Genomic DNA, 18,763 nt, shown 5'->3' with positions numbered 1-18,763 from the left:
CCTTCCAATCAATTTTGTCCAGCTCCTCTCTCATGCCTCCGTAATTCCCTTTACTTCACTGTAATACTGATATATCTGACGTTATCTTCTCCTCAAACTGCAGGGTAAATTCTATCATATTTATGATCACTGTCCCTAAGGGTTTACCTTAAGGTCGCTAATCAATTCTGGTTTATTGCACAACGCCCAATCCAGAATAGCCAATCCCCTAGTCTACCACAGATTGCTCTAAAAGGCCATTTCATAGGCATTCTAGAAATTCCCCCTCTTGGGATCCTGGTTTTCCCAACCGACCTGAATATTGAAATCCGCTATGTCTACGGTAACATTGCTCTTGTGATATCGATTTTCTTTATCTCGCTGTAATTTGTAGACCGTATCTTCAGACTGCTCAGAGGTCTGTATACGACTCGCGTCAGGGTCTTTTTACCTCTTCAGTTCCCTAGCTCTACCCCCAGCGATTCTACACATTCCAATCCTATTTCACTTTCTAATGATTTTATTTCTTTTGTTTTACTATCAGAGCCACCCCACCCCCCTGCCTGCCTGTCCTTACGATGCAATGTTTTACCTTGGACGTTAAGCTCGCAGCTATAATATTTCAGCCACGATTCAGTGATGCTCACTACGTCATTCATGGTAATCCGTAACTGTTCTACAACTTCATCTAATTGATTTCCTTGCTAGCAGTCTCACGACACACTGCCTCTGTCCTCCAGTTCCCACACCCGCCGGATCATGCTGGTATGGTGGTGTTCGAAGACCCGGACGGCGAGGGCTCTCTCTGACGGAACTTCCACTCCTGGTCACCCATGCCTGACTGTCTCTGGGAAGCTGGAGATGAGGCACAACCCCTACCCCTTGGAGATCTGCAATGCTTCTGGTGAAGAGACGCCATGGCGCCGGTGGGGAGGGAGCTTCCCGGGCTTGTACCCCAGGACAGGATGGTGTGGGACTGGGGAGAGGGGTGGTGGTGTCCTGAGGATAGTGGTGTTCCCTGCACCCACTGCCCACGTCCGTCTGGGAGGGAGAGTTGGGGTGTGATTGCAGTGTGCTTTGTACATACACATGTCTCCCCTCCCTAGCGTCCTGCACAACCGCTATGCCTCAATGAGTTATTCCGGAATCTAGTCTAGATGGAGGGCATGCGTCAATGACATGTGTTGTGAAAGTTGTTTGCGACAGTGAACTATATACAATTACTATATTACAATAAGAAACACATATTAAACTTTTAAAATTAAATACGTAGTGCAAAAATAGTGAGGAAGTGTTCGTTGTCGGTTCAGAAATCCGATGGCTGTGTCTTTTTGGGTTTTTCTCTTGGGACCGAAGTGATTTCATAGAGGTGTTCAAGATGACAGGAGGCAGACTGGATAGCCAGAGACTTTTTCCCAGGGCGGAAATTGCTCATTTGAGGGGCTTAATTTTAAGGTAATTGGAGGAAAGTATAGAGATGTCCGAGGGAGGCTTTTAACACAGTGGTGAGTGTGTGGAACGCGCTGCCAGGGATGGTGGTAGGACAGATACATTACCAGCATTTAAGAAACACATAGATGATAGAAAAATGAAAGGTTATGTGGGAGGGAAGGCTCGGCTAAAAGATCGACACAACAACGCGGGCCGTAGGGCCTTTACTGCGCTGTCGTTTTCTATCTTCTACTCAGTGTGTCAAACACCCTGTCCATCTTTGACTCCACTTTCAGGGAACTATTTACCTGTACTCCAAGGTCCTTCTGTCCTACAACACTCCCCATCAAGTTCCTAAGTGGATTCAACAAACTTGCATCAGTGGCCTCTCAGCCGGCTAATGTCATTGAAGTGTTTAGTCTCGGAGTGTTAATGAGCGCCTGACTGCCTGCACTGAGCCCAAGTGTTGGGGCAGCTACTGCCGGCTCACGGGTATTTACAAAGATTCATCTTTTACCCTAATGCTGATTGATCACCAAGTGACAGGCTGGCGGATCATTCTCCCAGATTAATACAACGATACCATCTTTACCTGGATGGGTTGGCGCAATTATCTCGCAATATATCATTCTGATTATCTCTCTGATTGAAAACTGTTCTTCCTTATAACCGAAATTATCTTAAATTAGACCAGAATTTATGCTCCACATTACAGATTTTCCAACAATGAATCAGAGCAGAATATATGACCTTTTATACCCTCCACTCCCCTCTTTACCTTCTCCTGCCTTTCTCCTTTCTCCCACCCCTCCCCTCTCCCTCCCCCTTTCTCTCCCCTCTTCTCTGCTCTACCCCTCATATGTCAAGGACATATGTACAGAAAGGTGCTGCAAAAGGGACAGTTCCCACCCACCCTGTTTATGGACTGTTTGTCCCACTCCCATTGGAAAAAGATTACATAATATCTGCACCAAGATCACGAGAATCAAGAAGTTCCTTTCCCCAAGCAGTAAGTCTGATCAACACCTCCACCACTAACCCATCTGTCCACACCCCCAACCACCACTACTTTATCATTTCCTGTCAGAGTCACCTTATGTACAGGCACTCCCGTACCCAGCATCACGTTATGGACATGCAATCAATTATGTATAAAAGCTAAATTATGTGTTTATATTTATTGTTTTTTATTATTATTGTGTTCTTTATTTTATGGTGTATATTTTGGGCTGCAATGGATCCAGAATAAAAATACTTTTGTTCTCATTTACACGTGTGTACTGGAAATGGCATTAAACAATCCTGAATCTTGAATCTCTCCTACCTTTCTCCCTTTTTTCCCCTTTCCCCTCTCCCCTTCCCACTCCACCTTCTGCCTCACTCCCCTTTCCCCTTCCCCCTCTGCCATTCTTCTTCCCTTTGCTCGTTCTGACTCCTTTTTCTCTGTACTTCTCTCTCCTATCTTTGACACGATCCAGACATCAGTGAACTGCAAGTTCTTGGATCAAACCCGAGGGGCAGGACAATGGATGATACAGTTAGCTTAACGTTTTACAGTCCCAGTGATTGGGGTTCAATTCCCGCCGCTGTCTGTAAGGAGCTTGAATGTTTTCCCCATGACTGTGTAGATTTCCTCCAGATGCTCCAGTTTCCTCCAATATTCCAGCTGCTCCAATTGCTGCAGCTGTAGGTGGTCTCTTTGGTCTTCTTCTCCAGATCCAGAGCAACACATGGAACCAGCATCTATTCTAATCTAATAGATTTGAGATCCAAAATGCTGATCAGACATTCAGATCTACGAAGTGTTTAAAATGATATTCACAGAAATGAGCAGGACATTAGTACTCGGTTCATTTGGCCCTACCTCGCCATATTTTTGCCATTCTCTTCTCAACAAGTCCCAGGAAACACAGAATTTATATTTGGAACAAATTTAAGCAATAAAACCCACATTTAAAAAAACTCCTAACACAGCAGTACACACTGAAATTCTCAAAAGTGCTTCAAAGCAATGCTGTCTTAACAAGTTTAATGGCGTCAAGATTGGCATATTGTGTTATGAGTGATGGACAGACCTGATGGTCAATGGGGTGCACAGTTAACCATTCCCAACCCCCCTCCTGAGAACTACGAACTATTGCTGTTGCTATGCTGCTATTGAGAGAGAGATAAAGCCCAGGCAAGAACATTTGCTACAGATAAGAGGGAGAGAGAGACTGTTGATTTACTGTATTTTGACTCATCCTGGATTATTTACCTTCCACTACAAGGACTTTACTTTGCTCGTTAACATTCCTCATGAGATAGCAGGAGTGGCCTGATTTGATGGACACGGTCATTCAGAGTTGATGGATAGCTGAGACCCCATGAGTGGGGATAAAAGACAGGTCTGGAGAGACACCCTTCAGACATACCAGTGGACACTGACTGAGTGTTGGGAACCCACAGAAAGGTGGGGGCTTCGGAGATCAAACCAGGAGATCGGTCAGTAAAGCTCACAGTGTTAAAGCAGGGCCAGTGGGGACTTGTGTGTGTGTCCACTCACGCCAGAGTGACGAGTCCACCACAGAAGAACGGTCTAGCTGAAGACCAGAGGGGTCATAACTCAATGGCCACAACGATACGACGGATTAAGAAAGTCACAAAAGGTTTGCCTGCCTCAGCTGTTGCTGTTACATCTCGCTGGCTCTCTCTCTCTCTCCAACGATTTCAATACAACAACCATAACTACATCAGCATTTATGAACTGAACTCTATACTTTCCTATGACATTTCATTTACCCCTAGATATCGATAGAGCTTGTTTATTATTGATTATTATTATTCCTACACTTTTAGGTTGATTACTGGTAACTTGTTTTATATGTATATTTGCATTTTTGATATTGTATTGTGTAATTTACTAATAAACACCTTTAGATTGGTACCACCAGACTCCAATAGATTCTTCTTTCTCTGCTGGTCAGACACCCAGTTATGGGGTACGTAACAAATGAAACTGCTTTTTTAATGGAGGGATCTCAGTGAGCTGATCTTTGGACCTGCTACCCACTTTGTCCCCCCTGACATCCCTGTACGAGCATACCGGCCCTGAATTTCCCACCTACCCAATGTCAGGCTACCTCCCACACTACCTTTATCATGTTCTCTTGAATGATATTGCAATCTCTCTTCACCCTGCAATTCACAGCCTTAATTTTCTGACCTTATTCCATCCCATACCTTCCTTGCAGCCTACAGAGATGCGGTCATCTCCAAAGCACTGCTCCACAGACACTACAACCACTTGCCCAGTGATATTCGCTGTGATTACATACAGCATATAGTGCCTGCCAGAAGTATTCACCCCCTTGGAAGTTTTCAAGTTTTATTGTTTTACAACATTGAATCACAGTGGATTTAATTTGTTTTTTTTTAATACTGATCAACAGAAAAAGACTCCTTCATGTTGAAGTGAAAACAGATCTCTACAAAGTTATCTAAATTAATTACAAATATAAAACACAAAATAATTGATTGCATAAGCATTCACCTCCTTTAATACAACACACCAAATCGTCACTGGTGCAGACCGTTGCATTTAGAAGTCACATAATTAGTTAAATGGAGATCTGTTTTTGGAGACGTGTGCAGTCAAGTTGTTTTAAGGTGCTTCACCTGTATCTGGAAGATCCAACTGCTGGTGAGTCAATATTCAGGCAAAAACTACACCATGAAGACAAAAGAACACTCCAAGCAACTCCACAAAAAGGTTATTGAAAAGCACAAGTCAGCTCTTGGATCCAAGAAAATTTCCATGTCACTGAATACACCTTGGAATACTGTTCAATCATCAAGAGGTGGAAAGAATATGGCACAGCTGTAAATCTGCTTACAGCAGGCTGTCCTCAAAAACTGAGTGACCATGCAAGAAGGGGATGAGTGAGGGACGCCACCAAGAGACCTATGACAACTCTGGAGGAGTTGCAATTCAGTGGCTGACAAGGGAGAAACTGCACATACAACAACTGTTGCCCAGGTGCTTCACCAGTTGCAGCTTTATGGGAGAGTGGCAAAGAGAAACCCACTATTGAAAAAAACTCACATGAAATCTCATCTAGAGTTTGCTTGAAGGTATGTGGGAGATGCTGTAGTCAGCTGGAAGAAGGTTCCGTGGTCTGATAAAAGCAAAATTGAGCTTTTTTTGGCCATCAGACTAAATGCTATGTTTGATGTAAGCCAAACACCGCGCACCATCAAAAATGCATCATCCCTACCCTGAAGCATGGTGGTGGCTGCATCACGCTGTGGGAATGTTTCACTGCAGCAGGCCCTGGAAGGCTTGTGAAGATAGAGGGTAAAATGGATGCAGCAAAATACAGGGAAATCCTGGAGGAAACCTGATGCAGTCTACAGAAGAACTGCAATTTGGGAGAAGCCAATAATATAAAAGAGGGCACAAAGTGTTTTCTCAGATATACCTGTATAAAGGATAAAAGAGAGATGAAAGTGGAGACTGTTGGAAAATTATGCTGGAGAGGGGCGCTAAAGAAACTGCAGATGGACTTAATAAGTATTTTTTGCCAACTACTGAAGATATCTTCGATGGTGGGGAGGCTAGTGATGGAAACGGCAGAGTTTACATCCCTCTGCAGCTTTTCTGATCCTGTACGTTGACCACTCCATGTCAGATGGTGATGCAACCAGTTAGAATGTTCTCCTTGGTATATATGTAGATACTTGCTTGCTATAAGCTTTGGTGACATACCAAATCTCCTCAAACTCCTAATGAAATATAGCCCTAGTATGCCTTCTTCATAATTGCATTCATATACTGGGGGCAGGACAGATCTTCAGTGATTTTGACATGAGATGTTGTAACTTTTCAAAAGTACTTGGAGCACTATGTGCATTTGTGATTATCACTCTGTAGGAAGAGTGTGGTTCTACTGGAGATAGTGTAGGGGAGATTCACCAGGATACACAAAAGATTCTGCAGATGCTGTAAATCTTAAAGAACACATATGAATTGCTGGAGGAACTCAGGTCAGGCAGCATTTATGGAGAGGAATGATGTTTCAGGCTGACTGTTTGCTGGGACATCACCCAGGTGTTGCCTGGAATTGAGTGAGCAACACCCCAATGCCTTTGCACCATCTACATTTAGAGCGAGGAGACTCTTCCCCCCTGCCCTTGGGAAGTTTGGTTCCAGTTGCCAGCAGCTCACACGCCAGAGCAACCCGTACCCACACCAGTGGTTGGGATGGGAATGTTTGAACTGGATTGCGGGAGACTGGGAGGGGTTAGAGTGGGTGGATTGGAATGGGAAGGCTGGTACTGGATTGGTGGGTGGTTGGTTGCGTTGGAAAAGTTTGTGCTAGGGTGCTGGGTTGGATTTACACAACTTGAACTGGGGAAGGTGGCATTGTTTGGGTTGTGTTGGGGTGGGTGTGTGGAGCGAGTTTCAATTAGTGCGGCTGCCATCAGTTCCCTTTCCTGAGCTGGGCAGTGTTGAAACGTCTTCACTTCCACTGAGTTTTGGTGGTCTGAAAAGAGTTTCCCAGGTTAATACCTGGTATATCAGTGTGGGTCTGGTCGGTCAGACAGGAGACAGTATCGCTCCTACCCGCTGTCTCATCAGATCCTGGCACCCTTTTCCGATCAGGAGACCTTCCTCGCTGGGCTGCGTGGCCTCACTTGTTCTACTTCCCCTTATTTCTCTTTCTCATCGTCATCTGCCCTCCCCTACCCCACTCACTTCTGCCGATCCCTCTGAACCTTCCCGTGTAGCCTGTGATTTAATTTCGTCCTTCCCCACTGTCGCTGGTATCTACAGGAGACAATGCCTCAAGAAGGCAACACCCATCACCAAAGTGCTCCACCATCTGGGGCATGTGCTCTTCTCGCAGTTACAATCGGGCAGGGGGGACAGACCCTTGAAGTCCCACAGCACCAGATCCAGAAACAGTTTATTCCCTTCAACAGTCCGGGTCTTGAACCGATCGGCACAACCCAAATCACTTCCTCAGTACAGCAACAGTATGACGGTATTGATCACTTTGCACTAAAATTGACATTTCTAAAAAAAATCAAATTGTGTTCTTTCTTGTACAGAGAGCGCGTAATGTACTTACTGTGAGCCCCGAGCGAAACCGCCCGATCTCCGTCTGCCTGGGACCGCTGCCTCTCCCAGGGCCCCATCCCACCACGTTCTCCCCTATCCCGGTCAGGCTGGGTGTGTAGGGCACCTGACTCTCACTGGCCACCATCCAGGGCAGCAGAGAACTGAGGGGTGGAAGGTGGGGATGCGAAGGGGGAAGGGATGAGGGATTGAGGGAGGGTGTGCGGCTGAAATGGGGCGTATGGAAGCGGGTGGGAGTGTGGTGCTATGAGACAGGCAGAGGACGTGAGGAGCTTGTGAGGGAAGGCATGGGGCGTGGGTAAGGGAGAAGGTTGTCACGGGTAAGTGAGTGTGTAGGGGTGAGGGAGGGGATGAGCGTACCTCCGGGGAGGGGGTGGTCCTCCCCCATCTGTGGGTGGCTCTCCCTCCACCCCGTGTGTGGGGTGAATCCGACCCTCTCGTGGACAGTGCTGCAGGTTCAAGAATGGCCTCACTGTCCCCTTCCTGAGACACCACAGGTCTCATTCTCCTTTCCTATTTCCTCTCCTCCATCTTCTCACTTTCTTCCCTTAACACCTTCTCACCCATCACACTTTCCTCTCCCCTCGTCCCGCCCTCCTCTCTCCTTCTGTCTTTCTCCTTTCCATCCTTCCCCTTCCGTCTTCCCTCCTTCCCTCCATTCCCCATCGGTCTTCCACCCTTCCCTCCCCTCCTTTCCCCTTCCGTCTTCCCTCCTTCACTCCTCTCCCCTTCTCCCACCTCTCTCCTTCTGCCTTCTTCCTCTTCCCCTTCCTCCCACCACTCACTTCTCCCTTCCCTCCCACCTCTCCTCCCCCTCTTCCTCTCCCACTCCCTTCCCTCCCTACTCTCTCCTCTCCCCTTCCACACAATCCCACCTCTCCCCTTCCCCCTCCCATCTCTCTCTCCCTACACCTCCCACCCTCCTCTCCTCTCTCCCTCCTCTCCTCTTCTCTCTCCCTCCCTTTCCATCTCCCTCCTCCCTCACTTCCCCGTCCCCTCCTCCTCACTTCCATCACTCCCTCTTCTCCCCTCCCCATCCCCCCTCCTCATTCCTGCTCCACGCTCTCCTGCCTCCTCCCTCGCCGTGCCCGGGCAGGATTGCGGAGGCTGATGCTGCTGGACCGGATGAGACTGCTACAGAGTGCCTGGGTGGAGGTGCTGGTGTTGGACATTGTGTACCCCTCGCTGCTGTATGAGCGCAGGCTGATCTACGTGGAGGTCTACATGATGGACGAGGGGGTGTCGCGGCTGGCCGGCCTTCTGCACCTCTTCAGCCCTCTCCCGCAACTGGTCGCTGCCTACTGCCGCCCCGGTTTGCAACTGGAGGAGTTCGTCACCCTCAAAGCCATTGCCCTGGCCAACTCTGGTGGGTGTCCATCCCCCCCCCCCCATCCCAGGGTGGTGATGTCCCACATGCCTCGGTCTGTGAATAAAGACCTCGACTGACTCACATACCCAAAGTCCCCTTTGCCTGCGATCGGCCCCTTGAAACCTTTCCCATCCACGTGTTGTTTAAGCGTTGTAATTCATGGTAGCACGTTCCATATCCCCACAACACTGTGAAATCAAATGCCCCTTGTGTCCACTTTAAATGATTCCTGTCTCACCTTAAACTTGTGCCTTAGTTTTATAGAAGCTTTCGAGAGGGCGCTGAGTCGTTTTGCCAGTCTGCCACCTGGATTAGAGAGCATGTCTTAACACTATAAGACATAGGAGCAGACTTGGGCCAGTTCTTCATGACTGACCCAATTTTCCTCTCAGCCCCAATCTCCTGACTTCTCCTCATATCCCTTCATGCCTGACCAACCAACAATCTATCACCCTCTGCCCTTAAATATACATAAAGACTTGGCCTCCATAGCTGCCTGTGGCAACAAATTTGACAGAGTTGACACTGTCTGACTAAAGAAATTCCTCCTCATCTCCGCTCCAAAAGGACGCTCTTCTATTCTGAGGCTGTGTCCCCTGGTCTTAGACTCTTCCATCTTAGGAAATATTCTCTCCACATCCAGTCTTTCAAGGAATTTTACTAATCAATAGGTTTCAATGAGGTCATTCTTCTGAATTCTAGTGAATACAGGCCCAGATCCATCAAATGCTCTTCATATGACAAGCCATTCAATCCTAGAATCCTTTTCGTGAACCTCTTTTGAACTCATCACATCCTTTTTATCATCACAGTCTCATCGCATCCTTTTTAGCATGGGGGCCCGAACCTACTCACAATATTCCAAGTGAGGTCTCACCATAAAATCTCAACATTACATCCTTGCTCTTATATTCTGGTCTGCTTGAAATGAATGTTAACATTGCATTTGCCTTCCTCACCACAGACTCAACCTGCAAGTTAACCATTAGAGAATGCTGCTCAAGGACTCCCAAGTCCCTTTGCACCTCAGATTTTGTGAATTTCTCTCCATTTAGAAAATAGTCAGCCCTTTCGTTTCTTCTATCAAAGTGCATGACCATACATTTCCCGACACTATATTCCACTTGCCATTTCTTTGCCCATTCTCTTAATCTGTCTAACTCCTTCTGGAGCCTCTCTACTTCCTCAAAACTACTAGCCCATCCACCTATTTTCGTTTCGTCTGCAAAGTTTGCAACAAAGCCATCAATTCCATCATCCAAATCATTGAATTATAATGTAAAAACAATCACTCCCAACACAGACCCCTGTGGAATACTAGCAGCAGGCAGCCAAAAAAGGCTCCCTTTATTCCCACTCTTTGCCTCCTGTCAATCAGCCACTGCTAGAATCTTCTTATTCCATCTTTATAAATTTTTTTTAGTCACCTTCTGCTGGTTTTTAAAAGCTTCCCAATCCTCTAATTTCCCACCAATTTTTGCTCTATTATCTGTCCTCTTTTTGGCTTTTATGTTGTTTCTGACTTCTCTTGTTAGTCATGGTTGTGATATCTATCCTTCAGAATATTTCGTCCTCTTTGGGATGTATATATCTTGTACGTTCTGAATTGCTTCCAGAAATTCCAACCATTACTGCTCTGTCATCACCTCTGCCAGTGTTACTTTTCAATCAATTCTGACCAACTCCACTGTCGTGCCCCTGTAATTTCCTTTACTCCACTGTAATACTGATACACCTGACTTTAGCTTCTCAAGTTTCAGTGTGGACCATAAATGATCACTTGTCCCGAAAGGGTTCTTTTATCTTACGTTCTCTAATCAATTCCAGTTCATTGCACAACACCCAATCCAGAATAGCTGGTCCTCTAGCTGCTCTAAATCATGAGCTGCTCTAAAAAGCTACCTCTTAGTCACTCTAGAAATGCCCCCTCATGAAATCCAGCACCAACCTGATCTACCTACATATTAAAGTCTCCCATGACATTGCCCTTTTTGGGGTGCATTTTCAATTTCTCATTGTAATCTGTAGGCCACATTCTTAAGACTGTTTGAGGGGTCTGTATGTAACTCCTGAAAACACAATCCTGTAGGTCCTGCCCTGTATGGTGGTGGGAAAAAAAGCTGGATAAAGCCTGGAGGGGGGATGGCTGAGAAAAATCTGGATAGGTGGGCTGGGTATGGGATCTAGATAGTGAAGAGGCAGATAAGACAGTTGGATACAGCGGGAGATGGGTAGGTGAGACAACAGCTGGGAGGGGAAGCCACAGATGGGAGAATAGCTTGGAGAGGGATAGGAAGAGTTGGACTCATTGGGGGAGAGTTTGGGAAAGTCAGGGGTGATGTCCCAGCCATGTCCAATAATCCCGTTGGGGGTTGGGGGCGTGGGATGGCCTCGTCTGGGTTTGAGGAACTCAACACACTGTCATCACCGACCATCGACAAATTGAATAAGCGGCCGAACTTGGTCTCGGTCTCTGTAGTTGCTGCCTCTGGTGTGAGTGTGTGTGTGTGTGTGTGTGTGTGTGTGTGTGTGTGGGGGGGGGGTGTTATTAGCCAGGTCCCTCCCCTGCCACAGGTTTTCACTATCCTCAAAGACCTCCCCGTCAGTCTCACGGTCTCAGAAACATCCGTTTTACAGGATGGCCCAGCAGAATGCAGGCTCTCACCAACAGTTCCATGAGTCCGAACAAAGCTGTGGGAGGAGTTGACGCCCTCGGCGTCTGAGAGACCACACACAGGTGCTGCCTGTTACCAGGAGGGCCTGTTCCGACAAGCCGGCTCAGTGGGCAGGAAGGTGAGGGATGATGTAGTGTGGGGAGACAGGGGAAGTTATTCATTTAGGAAGGAATGGCCGGAATCAGGTTTTTCTCTCTGACATATGTAGTGAAATTTGATATTTTGTGACAGCAGTACATTGCAAGTCATAAAATGTATTATAAATTCCAAAAATAAATACATAGAGCAACAAAATAATGGTGACGTTGCGTTCATGGATTCACAGACAGTTCAGAAATAAGATGGCGGAGGGAAGAAACTGTTTCTAAAACGTCTATGTGTTTCAGGCTCCTGTATCTCCTCCCAGATGGTAGCCATGAGAAGAGAGCATATCCTGGGTGGTGAGTGCCCTTAATGTTGGGTGCCACCTTTTGAGGCATCGTCTTTTGATGGTGGGGAGCCTAGTGCCCATGATTTAGAACACTGAAACAGGTCTTTCGGCCCACATGGTCTATGCCGACCACAGCATCCTCCCTGCTAGTCTTAGTTGCCGGCATTCAGCCCATAACCTGCCAAACCCTAACCTCCATGTACCTGTCCATATGCGCCTTAAATTTTGCAGGTACATGCCTCAACCACTCCATCTGGCACCTCATTCCAGGACTCACTACCTTCTGTGTATAGAAGTTACCTCTCAGGACTCCTATAAACCCCTGCCCTCTAATCTTCTATCTGTAGCTTCTAATCTTGGGCTCCCTTAACCTGAGGCAAATCTTATGGCCGTCCGCCTTACCTATACCTTTCATGATTTTATAAACTTCCATGAGGTCGCCCCTCATTCCCCTCCGCTCGAGTCAGGAATATGATTACACTGGAGACAGTTAACCGGGATGATTGTAGAAGGGCTGTCCTGTGCAGGAAGTTGAAAATATTGGGCTTCTCTCACTGTTTTAAAGGAGAGGTGATCCAGATGGTGTTTGTGGGCAGGATAAGTCATTTCACGGGAAGCCAGAGACAGCGGCTGAGATGAGAAGGGATTTCTCCCCTTTGAACCCTTGGATCTCCGTAGCAAGACAGCACCATCTTTTGAGGGAGCGAGTTCCAAATACAACCCTTAAGAGAAAAAAAAATGGTCTTCGTCTTCGGTCAGGGATGATCTATCTGGACAGGGCAGTGGCAGCCAGACCAATAGCACTTTGGCCTGCTCTGGGTCTCAGAAGTCATAGGGGACTCGGTGGTTAGGGGGACAGATAGGAGATTCTGCAGCAGAGACACCAGGATAGTGTGTTGCCTCCCGGGTGCTAAGGTCCAGGATGTCTCTGAGCGGTTGCTGAATATTCTTAAAGGGGAGGGTGAGCAGCCAGAGGTCATGGTACATGGTGGTACCAACGACATAGGCAGGAGAGGGGTAGAGGTCCTGCGCAGTTAAGTTTAGGGAGTTAGGGAGGAGGCTGAAGAGCAGGACCTCCACATAACTCCTAGTGCAATGAGCTAGGGAAGGTCAGAACAGGAAGATAGCGCAGACGAATGAGTGGCCGAGGAGATGGTGCAGGGGGCGGTGTTTCAAGTTCTTGGATCCTTGGAGCCTTTTCTGGGGAAGGGGTGACCTGTACAAGGGGAATCAATCTCCTGGGAGGGAGGTTTGCTATTGCTATTGGGGAGGGTTTAAACTAGATTTTCGGGGAGGGGGGTGGGAACTGAAGTGAAGAGTCAGAGGATGTGGTGGTTCGTGCACAAGTAGAGACGGTTTGTAGGGAGTTTGTGAGGATGGACAGGCAGATGATAGAGCAAAGGTGCACTAAGCTAGATGGTTTAAGACGTATCTATTTTAATGCAAGTATCATGAACAAGGCGGATGAACTTAGAGCGTGGATCAATATGTGGAACTATGATGTTGTGGCCATTACCGAGACTTGGATGTTTCAGGGACTGGAATGGCTGCTGAGTGTGTCAGGTTTTAGATGTTTCAGAAAGGATGGGGGGGTGGAGTGAAAGGTGGCGGTGTGGTATTGCTAATCAGGGATAGTATCATGGCTGCAGAAAAGGAGGAGGTCATGGAGGGATTGTCTACTGAGTAATTGTGGGTGGCAATCAGAACCCAGATGGGGCAATAACTTTACTGGATGTCTTATAGACCCCCTAACAGTAACAGGTGCCAGATCTTTCAGTGGGAGGGCATTTTGGAGGTAGTGATCACAAAAAAATAATCTCCTTTACCATAGCTCTGGAGAGGAATAGGAGCAGACTATTTGAGAAAAAAATTAACTTGGGTTAGGGGGAAATATGATGCTATCAGGCAGAATCTTGGGATCATAAACACAAAGTACACTGCAGATGCTGTGGTGAAATCAAGACGTACAAAAAAGCTGGATGAACTTGGCAGGTCGTCAGTCCTGACAAAGGGTTTCGACCCAAAATGTTGACTACTTCTTTCAATGGATGCTGCCCGACCTGCTGAGTTCATCCAGCTTTTTTTACGTCTTAACTTGGGATCATAAATTGGGAACAGATGTTCTCAGGGAAATGCACGGCAGAAATGTGGCAAATGTTCAGGGAATATTTGCATGGCATTCTGCATAGGTATGTTCCACTGAGGCAGGGAAAGGATGGTAGGGTAAAAGAACCATGGTGTACAAAGGATGTAGAAAATCTAGTTAAGAAGAAAAGCTTAAGAAAGGTTCAAGAAACTGGGTACTGTTAGGACTCTAGAAAATTACGAAGTTGTCAGGAAGGATCTTAAAAATGAAATAAGGAGAGTTAGAAGGGGCCATGAAAACACTTTGGTGAGCAGGATTAAAGAAAACCCTAAGGCATTCTACAAGTATGTGAAGAGCAAGAGGATGAGCCGTGTGAGAATAGACCAATCAGGTGCGATAGTAAAAACGTGTGCATGGAGTTGGAGTAGGTAGTGGATGTACTTAATAAATAATTTGCTTCAGTTCCCTTGTTCAAGAAAGTGAGTAGAGATAACCCAGGAAATTATAGACCAATGAGTCTTACTTCAGTAGTGGGCAAGTTATTGGAGAAGATCCTGAGAGGCAGAATTTTTGAACATTTGAAAAACCATAATCTGGTAGGGATAGTCAGCATGGCTTTGTCAAGGGCAGGTCATGCCTTACGAGCCTGATTGAATTCTTTGAGGATGTAACAAAACACATTGATGATGGTAGAGCAGTGGATGTAGTGTATATGGATTTCAGTAAATCATTTGATAAGCTTCCCTAAGCAAGGCTCATTCAGAAAGTAAGGAGGCACGGGATCCAAGGAGACTTTGCTTTTTGGATCCACAATTTGCTTACCCACAGAAGGCAAAGAGTAGTTGTAGACAGGTCATATTCTGCATGGAGGTCGGTGACCAGTGGTGTGCCTCAGGGACCTGTTCTGGTACTCTTCCTCTTTATAATTTTTATAAATTACCTGAATGAGGAAGTGGAGGGATGCGTTAGTAAGTTTTCTGATATAGAGGTTGGGGGCATTGTAGATAGTCTGGAGAATTGTCAGAGGTTACAGCAGGACATCGATAGGATGCAAAACTGGGCTGAGAAATGGCAGATGGAGTTCAACCCAGATAAGCGTGGAGTAGTTAACTTTGGTAGGTCAAATTTGAAGACAGAATATACTATTAATGGTAAGACTCTTAGCAGTGCGGAGGATCAGCGAGATCTTAGGGTCCATGTCCATGGGACACTCAAAGCTGCTGCGCAGGTCGACAGTGTTGTTAAGAAGGTGTATGGTGTGAGGGCCTTCATCAACTGTGATATTGAGTTCAAGAGCCATGGGGTAATGTTACAGCTATATAAGACCTTAGTTAGACCCCACTTGGAGTACTATGTTCAGTTCTGGTTACTACACTCCAAAAAGGATGTGGATACTATAGAGAGAGTGCAGAGGAGATTTACAAGGATGTTGTCTGGATTGGGGAGCATGCCTTATGAGAACAGGTTGAGTGAACTTGGTTTTTTCTCCTTGGAGTGATGAAAGATGAGAGGTGACCTGATAGAAGTGTACAAGATGATGAGAGGCATTGATCGTGTGGATAGCCAGAGGCTTTTTCCCAGGGCTAAAGTGGCTAACACGAGGGGGCATAGTTTTAAGGTGCTTGGAAGTAGGTACAAGGGGGATGTCAGAGGTAAATTTTTCATACAGAGAGTGGTGGGTTTGTGGAAGCACAGGCAGTGACAGTGGTAAAGGCGGATACAATCGAGTCTTTTAACAGCCTCTTAGATAGGTACATGGAGCTTAGTAAAATAGAGGGCTATGCGGTAGGGAAACTCTAGGCAATTTCTAGAGTAGGTTACATGGTCGGCACAACATTATGGGCCGAAGGGTCTGTAATTTGGTGTAGATTTCTATATTCTATGACAGCTGGTTCCACTTCTCCCTCTCCACACTTACGTTCCTCGGGTTGTTTTAGTTGTCATCTCTGTCTGCTCCAAGCCCAGCTCTTCCCCCTTCTCCCCACCACGATCGGCCCTTATCATTCAGATGAGTAGGCCGATACTGGAAACCACACTCCGCCGGTGGTCTCACCAAGGCCCTGTACAACAGTAAACTGAATGTCCCGGTAACGTTCTTAATACTTACACCTGTAATTTGTTTTGTTTGCCACATGCAGATGGAAACGTTTCTGTGTCCGAGGATACACTGGGGGTGGTCCGAAAGAGTCGCCATACTTCCGGCGCGAACATAGCATGCCCAGAATTTACTAAACACACAGGTGACAATAGACAATAGATGCAGGAGTAGGCCATTCGGCCCTTCAAGCCTGCACCGCTATTCAATCTGATCATGGCTGATCATCCACAATCAATACCCCGTTCCTGCCTTCTCCCCATATCCCTTGACTCTGCTATCTTTAAGAGCTCTAACTCTTCCTTGAAAGCATCCAGAGAATTGGCCTCCACTGCCTTCTGGGGCAGAGCATTCAACAGATCCACAACTCTCTGGGTGAAAAAGTTTTTCCTCAACTCCGTTCTAAATGGCCTACCCCTTATTCTTAAACTGTGGCCTCTGGTTCTGGACTCCCCAACATCGGGAACATGTTTCCTGCCTCTAGTGTGTCCAATCCCTTAATAATCTTATATGTTTCGATCAGATCCCCTCTCATCCTTCTAAGTTCCAGTGTATACAAGCCCAGTCGCTCCAATCTTTCCACATATGACAGTCCCACCATCCTGGGAATTAACCTCGTGAACCTACGCTGCACTCCCTCAATAGCAAGAATGTCCGTCCTCAAATTTGGAGACCAAAACTGAACACAATACTCCAGGTGTGGTCTCACCAAGGCCCTGTACAACTGCAGAAGGACCTCTTTGCTCCTATACTCAACTCTTCTTGTTATGAAGGCCAACATGCCATTAGCTTTCTTCACTGCCTGCTGTACCTGCATGCTTACTTTCAGTGACTGATGTACAAGAACACCTAGATCTCGTTGTACTTCCCCTTTTCCTAACTTGACACCATTATACAAACATAGAAAGCTAAACAAGAAAAATGTCAGTTTAGATCCTAACCCAACACCAACGATTATTCTCGTACCACATTCAATCTAACCCCAGGCTCATGCCTTCATGCCCCTTAACTTCATGGGCCTTAACATATGAGGAGCGTTTGATGGCTCTGGGCCTGTACTTGCTGGAGATTAGAGGAATGGGGAGGGGGGGGGGCATCTAACTGAGACCTGACCTATTCAATATTAAAAGGCTGAGATACACTGGAAATGGAGAGGATGTTCCCTATAGTGGGGGAATCCAGGACCAGATGTCACAGCCCCAGATTACAAGGACATCCCTTTAGAACAGAAATTAAGAGGAATTTCTTCACCTAGGGAAGGGGTTCCCAACCTGGGGTCCTTGGACCCCCTTGGTTAATGGTAAGGCTCTCTGGCCTATGTTTGGGAATCCCCCTGAGCCCAAGGGTGGTGAATCTGTGGAATTCATTGCCACAGATGGCTGTGGAGGCCAAGTCACTGGTTACATTTAAAGTGGAGGTTGATAGGTTCTTTGTTACTAAGGGTGTCAAAGGCTACGGGGAGAATGGAAGGAAATGGCGTTGAGAGGGATAATCAAAATCATTATCACCGGCACGTGATGTTAAATTTGCCAACTCAGTATCAGCAGTTCAATGCAATACACAATCTAGAAGAAAAAAAATTAAAAATAATAATGAAATTAATTACAGTGCATGTATATTGAATAGATTAAAAATTGAGCAAAAAACAGAAATAATGTTTTTTTTAAAAAGTGACATAACGTTCAAAGCTTCAATGTCCATTTAGGAATCGGATGGCAGAGGGGAAGAGCTGTTCCTGAATCACTGAGTGTGTGCCTTCAGGCCTCTATACCTCCTACCTGATGGTAACAGTGAGAAAACGGCATGCCCTGGGTGCTGGAGGTCCTTAATAATGGACGCTGCCTTTCTAAGCCACCGCCTGACCTGACCCGTATATCTGTGGAATGTGGGAGGAAACTGGAGCACCTGGAGGAAACACACCCGGTCACGGGGAGAATGCACAGACTCCTTGCAGACTTCGGTAGGAATCGAATTCAGATCGGTGAGTTGCTTTGCACACTCCCCTCTGTACAGTAGGTCACGCACAAGGATACCCACCTCTGTCTGTCCATCTTTCACTAGTCCGAATTCTCCTCCCTATTTCTCCTTCCTAAACCGACAATTTCACATTTCCCTCCTTATGTTATAGGTACAGTATTCCAAACCTGCTTATGACCACCCTCTGTTTCCCGTTAGCCCTCCCCTGCTAAATTCCTCCAGAATTGTATGTGTCTGTGTTAGTATGTTAACCAGGTAGGGTTACCTGTTACCGCGTACACCATGAGCACGTTTTCCACAATCGCCTTTGGTGTGATACCTTATCATATGCCTTCTGGTATAAAACACTGTTCCCTTATCCGGAGTATAGCAGAGACCCTCTCCCCTCGCCCCACATAAGTTGAACAAACCATCTTCTTTCACAAGCTGAATTGCCTTTGCCCGTTTTCCTTGACATAACGTCACAGTAACAGATAGCACAGAAATGATGCCCACATTGACACCTCATTGCTGGGGGAGGCGTGATAGCGCCTGGTTGCGTAATCGCTTGACAACACCACTTTCTTTCTTTCTTTGTCCCATTTCCAACATTTGCCCAAA

Source organism: Hypanus sabinus, chromosome 2 (assembly GCF_030144855.1).
Source record: "Hypanus sabinus isolate sHypSab1 chromosome 2, sHypSab1.hap1, whole genome shotgun sequence".
In the NCBI taxonomy this organism is placed as follows: domain Eukaryota; kingdom Metazoa; phylum Chordata; class Chondrichthyes; order Myliobatiformes; family Dasyatidae; genus Hypanus; species Hypanus sabinus.
This window is presented reverse-complemented; position numbering follows the sequence as displayed.